This window comes from Oryx dammah, unplaced genomic scaffold, assembly GCF_014754425.2.
Source record: "Oryx dammah isolate SB20612 unplaced genomic scaffold, SCBI_Odam_1.1 HiC_scaffold_18, whole genome shotgun sequence".
Lineage (NCBI taxonomy): Eukaryota > Metazoa > Chordata > Mammalia > Artiodactyla > Bovidae > Oryx > Oryx dammah.
Window position 1 is genome coordinate 61,900,371 of NW_024070202.1, and position 8,843 is coordinate 61,909,213.

At 43.8% G+C, this 8,843-nt stretch overlaps 1 long non-coding RNA gene across 1 annotated transcript; it reads left to right on the top strand.

Moving 5' to 3' along the window:
- Positions 1-2,421: 2,421 nt before the first annotated feature.
- Positions 2,422-5,000, top strand: LOC120877801. The gene is made up of 3 exons (XR_005724400.1): positions 2,422-2,631; positions 4,000-4,053; positions 4,169-5,000. It is a non-coding gene; the product is annotated as an uncharacterized LOC120877801 (long non-coding RNA).
- The last annotated feature ends 3,843 nt before the right edge of the window (positions 5,001-8,843 follow it).

Genomic DNA, 8,843 nt, shown 5'->3' on the forward strand with positions numbered 1-8,843 from the left:
ACTACCATTTAACCAACTTTCCCCCCTCCCCCATATGGCAAGGACCTCAGGGAGGAAACATATTTATGCAAACATTTGTATGTGGATGTCTACAAGCACACACCCCTGGACACATGTTTGATGCATTATCTAATTCATACAGAACTATAACCATTCAAAGGCAGAAGAGACCTTAGTGGCACTTAATACAATTGCTTAATTTTACAGAAGAAACTGATACTCAGAGACCATAAAGGGTGATCAAAGGTCAGCCATCTGGTTAGCAGTGATGAGGGCCTGGAAATTAGGTCTTTGCTCTCCTGACTGGTGTCAAAACCCAAAATCCCCTGTCCCCCTCATAGCAGGAGACAAGAGGCACGGTGGGAAATCACCTCCCTGTAAGTGCTTTTATTAAAAAAGAAAGAAATCCTGCAATTTGCAACTACATTGTTGAAGTTTGAAGTGGAATAGGCCAATCACAGAAGGACAAATACTGCATGATTCTGCTTATTGGGAGGTATCTAAAGTCATCAAATTCATAGAATCAAAGAGAGGAATGGTGATTGCCAGGAGGGGGAAACAAGGCGTTGATAATCAACTGGCATAAAGTTTCACTTAAGCAAGAAGAATAAGTTCTAGAGATCAGCTTGCAACACTACCTAGAGCTACTGTAGTAGCTGAACTTTGTACCTAAAAGTTTTGTTAAGAGGACAGACCTCACATTAAGTCCCCTTACCATAATACAAAACCACCAGGTTATCTAGCTGAGTGCAGTGTGGACACTGAATGATTACTGTTGGATCACCCCACTTGGACCTGAACTCCTCAAGGGCAAGGAAATAGTATCTCATTCACCTTTGCATCCCAAATTTCTCTCTTGAGCCTGGAATACAGAGGACGCTCAGTAGCGCTTTCTGAAGGTGGGAATGAATGGATAAAGAGGACTGGTGATCTGTAAAGCAACTGCTCATAACGTGTACTTGTGAAGTGCATGGGGCTGGTTGGTCTCTAGTCAGCCTCCAGGCCTCACCTTCATTCTCCTCTGCCCTTCTCAATACCCTCTGGTTCTGACCCCTTCTGAGGGCTACATCCCTCCGGCTCCCCTCACCCTCTGGCCTCCGGTTGGGCTTGGCAGATGGGAGGCATCAGTGGGAGAAAGGAAGGTGATGGAGAGTGAGGTTGGGGTGTTTCTCCCCTTCCTTCCATGCTTCACTGCCTCGTTCTGTGGTTCTGTGACTGAGGACTTCAACTCCTGCCTGGGAGGCCCTCCAAAGCAGCTATCAGTATGGCTATCTCCTTCCTTGCCCCTGAAGACCTGGGATATTGACTTTCTGCCATTGCTTGTGCCTGACTGCCTCAGAATCCATCTGGGGTCCCTTTGACCTGCCCATACGTCTTCAGTTGAAATACTCTAAGTGGAATTGCATTTGCTGCCAGGGCCTTTGCCTCACAATCCTGAAAGTAGTTCTTTTAAGGGTGTCCACAGACATCAATAGCTTATCAAATACTAGTTTGTAACAGGCTTTTAAAAACGGAAAACAACCGTCCAAAAGATGAATTGGGTCCTTCTGAATTATCTTCAAATTTTAGTCATTGTGTTTTACAGTTCAGAGGAAGAAGGGAGACGTCTGCAGGGTGCACAGCACAGCGGTACTGAGACAGCAACATGCCCATTTTAGAGATGAGGAATATGAAGCTTTAAAGAGCTACCTGTCCCATCCAGGGTTGGCTCCCAGCCTCTGGCAGAGGTCAAGGCTGCATTGCGTGTGCTACAAATAGTTTGTGAGCAGAAGGAGAACCTAACAGGATTTCTTTACCAGAAAGGCCAGTTGGGCCAGCAAAGGGCAGATTTGGTGCTTCAGGGGTAGAGTCAATTTTTCCTGAACTACACAGGACAGTAACATTCTGCTCTGGTGAGGGCTGCTTAAATTCTTCAGGTGAGAACAAATTTTCCCTAAGGCCACAACCAAGAGCTATGGTATCTCACAGCTTCTCTTTTCTGAAGAGAAGCCCACTGGAACGGTCTTGGGATACCAGCAGCATGCAGAAGTTCAGGGAGAAAGATGCCAGTGGTGGCGAGGTCAGCCTTGAGCCGCGGTGGAAGCTGCAGAAATCAGGGTCTGATTTAGAGCAGATGTGAGAGGCTGCGAGGGGCCGTCTGTCCTCAGCTCGTTCAGCCCTTCTGTTGTGTCTGCCTGTTTGCTGCCTCAGCCCCCAGTGGCCTGGGCTAGCGCCACTCTATTTTTAGTTCACATTTCACCTTTCTGTCTACGAGTGCTTTTCCCAGCGTAGGAAAACACACTGCAGCCACGGGATCAAGTGCTGACCTCCTCACCTCAGCAAGCCCCTGTGACCTTGGTGGAGGGAGAGTCTCCCACTTGGGGCTCAGCAGGGCTCCTTCTGGGGGTCTTGGAGGAAAGCTGTCATGGTCCATGAATTCTTTAAGACTGCTTAGTGGAAGTCGTTGCCAACAGACCTTGGGACACTTTCTCGGCAGCAAAGGAATACACAGGGCAAGGGCGGGGCCCCTGGATTGTATAAGTGATGGCCCAGACTTGTGGAGAAAGGCAGTCGAGGTTCTCCTTCCCCTCATGCAGGATCTACACTGGGGCTTTACAAAATACAGCTCTCCCCATCTTCTTCATTCTTGAGGTCAGTCAGGAGAAGGGAAGAAAAACTATGTATCACATTTCTATTATTTATTGTTACTGTTGGAAACAATATTTATATGCTAATTAGGGAACATTTTGAAAATGTAGAAAAAAATTCAACCAATTGGGATTGAACCTGGGTCTGCCACATTGTAGGCTTTACCATCTGAGCCACCAGGGAAGTCTACCATGTAGATAGAGATAGTTGCTATTAACACATTAATATATCTACTTCTAATCCTTTTGAGTTACATATATTTTTTTATAGTTATAATCAGGTAGTAAATACAAAATTGCATGCAGTAGTTGTGAAAAGTCTGTTCTTATTTTGAGATTATAAAAGTAAAGATATATTGTGTATAAAACTTAGAAAATGTATTAAAAGAGAAAAGAAAGATTTCTAATTATCTTATCACTCATGAATAATCACTGCTAATTTATTGGCATCTGTCCTGACAGCTTTTTTCTATGCATTTTAAAATATAATCAAGATCATATTGCCTATTTGATTTTCAAGCGCTCTCAATAAAGAGAATCCCCTGATTCTAGAAGGAAGATGGTGTGAAGAGAAATTTGATGATAGATATCTGCTCCAGATATTTATCCATTAGAAAGCCCAATGATTCAGTTAATTAAACAACTTCTAAAGATGCAAAATGACTTCAGTTCTTGGGCAATAAACATCGATTATCTATTGTGTTATGCAAAGCTGCTTTTAAGCGTTCATTTGAGCAGTTCTCCTGATAAAGTGTTCCAACAGTGTAAAATGTTTTAGTGTTGTTAGCGAGTGATGGAACAGAATGACACCCATGGTCACTGAATACAGTAAATGTCCTTCTGAACAAAGTGAGGGATGTGGCGTCACAAACACAATCCCTGTTGATGAAAAGATGTACCTTTAGCTGGACCAAAGACTTGAGGGCTATGCACATAATTTATAGTAGAAACTCTATGTTTTCTTTTAGCCACTCAGCTTAGCACCAAGTGATGGGCTGTGATTTAAATGCTAGAAGATTCTCAGTTAAGCCCTATAAACTGACCTATGCAGGGAAGTCTAGGGACAGCCAAGCCAGCAGGAAGACTAGGCCAATGTGAGAAAAGGCACTCCAGGGCTTTTCCTCCCCAGGCACAGGTCTCCTTGGAAGGCCTGGATCTCCTGCAATCTGTGGTAACACCACACTTTAACCCCAAAAGCCTGCTGTGTAAGCAATCTGATGTCTGTACCCAGATGCCAACAAGGTAGGTAGTATGGTTTTCACACTAACCCTGGTTGGTGCTGGGAGCCTAAACTCCAGAACACAAAGTGATAATGCAGTGTGGCACAGAAGAAAGCCAGAGGTACCCACAAATGTTCTTATCTTTTATCCAGAGGTTGCACCCTGAAAGCTGCTGACTGCCGTGTGGGAAGATGTATGAGGTCAAGGTAAGAAAAAGCTTCTTTGGACTCCAGGGGATGGGCAGAAAATTAGACCTATATAGCCTAAGTAACTATAAAATTTTCAAGGTTTTGTATTCACTTTGAATTTTTTTTTCTCCAGGAGGGATGAAATTGCATAGGCTAGTCTACATAGCAATGGAGATCATCTGCTTGAAACTCACTTGGCCATCTTCCTACTTAACGGGAGAAACCCCTCATCAAAGTATGGACAGCTTTGGGTTTCCTGGAAAAATGGGCTCCCCTTGGGAAGGGTGTTGGCAGCACTGTTCAATATTGTAAATACTAGGATCTGAGAGTTGATTTTACTACAGAGTTACTGGAACTTGGGAAATGATAGGCTTTATTTGACTAAAAGTTTTTTTAGAATTCAGCATCCTCTGATAAAAGCTGATTAATTTACTTCATCTGATACATGCATTAATAATTTGTGACACTGTTAATAAGGTTTTAAAAAACAGTATCCTATTTATAACACACCACGAGATACTACATTCTAGGATACCTTGTTATTGAAAGAAATACCACTAAATATGAGACATAAATGCTTAAGAAAACAGACTCATGATAGAGGCCAAAGCTAAATGGAAGCATTGAGACCAGAATATAGTGGTCCTGCCCCTGCCTCAGGTTCCTGCAGAAGACAAAATATTCAGGTTGCTAGGTTGCAGATTCCAAGCTGATCTACAAGGCCTCCTGCTGAGGTGTGCTCTGTCACAGCAAATGCCATTCCAGCTGGTGACCTCCTTAGGTCTGGTTCAAGCCTGTCAACCAAATCCCAGAGGAAGTGAACAAAGGAAGAAACATGGCCATTAAGAGTGTAGAGACTTTTAGTTCTAATTCCTGCGGCTCTGTCAGTGACTTACTGGGTGGACTTTATGAATCTCAGTTTGCTCTGTTGTAAAGCAGAGACATTAAATCAAGTCCTGGAAGGAGCCTTGTGTGAGCTGGTGTTTGGGCAAGTGGAAAGCAGGTCATGAAGGCTGGTCAGCTCCCTTATTTCAGTCCTTACTAAACCAGAGTGAACACAGGCTTTCTCCCCGAGTCTTCAGAGGGCTTCACTAGCCCAGTTGCAGGGGGTCAACTGGGGGTGGTGTGGACAGGCTTTGGCACAGGCAACGTCAGTGCACACGACTGGTTCTAAAATGAAGATCTAGACCTTGGTATTCCATTCTCCTTCCTTGCAGAGGGAGGGCCTAGGCCTGTGGAGGGCTCATTGGGCTATAGCCAGGGCCAGGAGGGTCTCACCCACAATGTGGTGCACACATTGAGGACAGAGGAAGAAGTTGGGGTGGCCAGCTCCAGACCTAGATCATTCACTTGGGGAGAGAGGATAAGGAGGAGCAAGCGCCAAGGATAGAATTAAGTGGGCCAAGAGTTGAGGAGCACTACATAGGGGAATGACTAGAGGGGTCCTTAGGAGAAAGTGCTCAGAACAGTTTTTTTTTTTTTTAAACAGCACTTTTTAATGCATTCTTATATCACACAGAAAATTACGGGAGTTGAAACTGTCCAGTGATGAAATCCAGAGACTTGGACACTTTTGCCATCTGCATTTTCAGCACTTACTTAATACCAGAGTCAGAATTCTCCAGTTTTAAAATGCACATGTCCTGATTACTCAGGCTTTACAAGCCAGCGAGTACAGAGGTGGTTGCATTAAGCTGGCCCTTGAAGGCTACAAGCCGCAACGAACTTATCTACAAGCATTCCAGTCTTCAGAAGAATTCTCCTTCCTGGCTCCTGTTATTTCTTGGAAGTTTCCAGGGATGCTTGCATGTGTCTAAGAATCAACTCTGGTCACTGCTTATTAGCATGGCCAGTAAACAAACGGTCCTTTAGATATCTCAGACGCGGCCCCTGAGCTGGCCTCTAGCCTGCTGCCCAAGCTGCCCACAGGCAGATTGCTAGAGACTCTCTGCAGCACGGTGCTGGAAGCTGGGACTCTCTGAGTCTCCACGTCGAGAACAGCTGGCCACCCCCAGGGCTGCTGCTGCTGGGAAGCTCTCACTCCATTTGTTTCCAAGCTGATGCTCCTGGAACCCAAGCTGCTCTCCTGGAAGTGAGAACACTGCTCGCTTCATCCCCTTCTTCATGTTAGAATCATCCAGCAGCAGAACATGGCTGCTTGAGGCTCAAGTGAGATGGCCCTTTCAATTCCTTTGCAGCTCTCTGTCCCCAGGACTCACGCCTGCTGCACGAGGGACCTGGTCAGCACAGGATCTGGTGTTCTTCTGTTTCCAGAATCACCCAACTTCTCATGCAGGGGCCCACAGCTCAGGCTGGGCCACAGCGTTAGATTCCTGTGTCCCTTGCAGAGGACTTCTGCTCCAGGGATTGTGTGGCCCCTGCCATGATCTGTTTTCTGCTGGGGCCACCCCAGTTTGTCAGACATGTCCATAGGCATTTATGCCAGAATTCTGTCAGGATTTAAATTTGCGATATTCTTATTTTTTTAATATTTTGCCAGGAGGTGCTCGGCACCTGTGAAAGCCAGAGATGTAACTAATCTGTGGGATGAGCAGGTATATTACCTGACATTTGTGTGGGAAGTCAGGACCCCATGAGGCCTGGACATAGGGACACTGATGGCACTATTATAACATGGGTCACCAGCACCAGAGGAGGAGACTGGATTGGGTTTGAGAAGAATCCTAACTTAGTGGACTGCCGTGTCCAAATTCCAGCCCTCTCACTTACTGGCTGTGTGACCTTGGGCAAGTCACTGTGCCTTTCTATGCCTCCGTTTCTTTAATCTACAAATGAGGGATGATAACAGTGTCTACTTTATGGGGTTATTGTGATGATTAAATGGCTCAATATATGTAAAACACTGCGCCTGGCATATTACACACATTTTTGCTATTATTGCTGAATCTTGAGGTCATCAAACACATCTAAATTCATTAAATATGAAGTCACCTCAGCTAGGTAGAGTCAACATCTCAGTGAGTATCTCACAGAGAACCCCAGGATTTTCTGGCTATTCAAAGACAGAGCAGATAGGCAGCACTGACCCACAGCAATCCTGGATGGAATTAGGACCAGGATTCCTAACCACACCAGAAATGCCACCTTTGGACTATCTTTTCACCACCTGAATGGCTTGGACTCACAGAAACTTCTCCCACAAGGAGACTAAGATGCCAAGTCCTGGTGGGAAGAAAACAAACTGTCCAAAGGGCATTTGGAGCATTTGCCCTCCTGACTTGTAATTATTTTTTCTGCTATTTGTACAGCTGAATCAGAGGTTCCAGGAGAGTGAGGCAATTCCAGGGGGACTTGGGGGAAGGAAGAGAGTTAGAGGGAGAGAGGGAGAGAGAGAAAGAGAATTGGGGAGAATGTTTTTGCTGGGAGCAATCAATTGATTCAACCATTTTGGCACAGAAATTTCAATTTACTGGATATCTTGTATGGACTTTTCCAGTACCTTTGTAAAAGAATGTCTTGTTCATCGTGTTTTGGCATTTTTACTCCTGGATTTAGCCAAAACCTGAGAGTTTGAAGACCTCAGAAAGTCATTAAGGAGCTCAAAAGCACTGAGGCTGTGACTGCAAGCTTTGGATGTAAGTGTGCTCCAGCTTTTTAAAAAATTAAAGGTATTAGATGGTTCTGGAAAACTACTGGAGGCCAAGTTTGTTCATATGAACTGAGGTTGGGCTTAAAGGTTTCATATTGGCCCTTTCTGCTTGAAAATGTGTGGAAGTCCTCCTGGAGGTTAAAGAGCAACTTATTTTCTTCATTTCTTTTTTTATTTTTTATTTTGTTTATTTATTTATTTTTTTAAATATAAATTTATTTCTTCTTTGACTAAGGTTTCTTGTGCTATTGCTCTGAGAATTTTTTTTTTATTATAAAAAAATTTGCATGGCAGTTTCAGATCTCACTCCACATTTTAGTACTATATTAGTGGACATTTCTCATTTCCTAGTATTTTATGGTAGCAGAGTTTGTGTTTTAAGTGGTAATTAGCATCGCTAATTATTTTCAAGTACTTGTCACCCTTAATATTTATTATCTACTATGTTTCCAATCTTTTTTTTTTTTTTTTACAATTTATGTGAGTCATGTTATTGAAAAGAACATTGCATGGTTAATTCTGTTCCCCTAGTTTCACTCTCGAGGAAATGGAGGCTCAGAGTGATAAAGTAATCTGCTCAAGGCCACACAGCACATGAAAGAGGCAAGATTTCAACTGAAACTAGCCACATCCTGTGCACAATGATTGGACAATTGATTCTACTCAATCCTTGATGCCCAAGTGTCTGCTAACTGTCCTTTCCAACAAACTTCTTGCCACTCACTGATTTCAAGTGTTCCCCCTGGTCTAGGGTTCCGTCACCCGTAGCCAGGCTGGGGCAATAGGCTCCATCATCACCTCCCAGCTTCCTCTTTTGTCTGCCTCCAGGTTATTTCCCTAGCAGCCAGAGTGAGTTTTAAAAAACATTTTACTATGAAAAATATCACATGTACGAAAGAGCACATTTTACAGTGAATATCCATATGTCAATCCCTAGATTCAACCATGAACATTTTACTATACTTATTTTTATCATAGATCTATTCCTCCATCCATCCCTCAAACTATCTTATTTTTTGATGCATTTAAAGTAAGTTGTAGACATCAGTTAGGAAACACCACTACGAACAAAGCTAGTGGAGGTGATGGAATTCTAGTTGAGCTATTTCAAATCCTAAAAGATGATGCTGTGAAAGTGCTGCACTCCATATGCCAGCAAATTTGGAAAACTCAGCAGTGGCTACAGCACTGCCAAAGA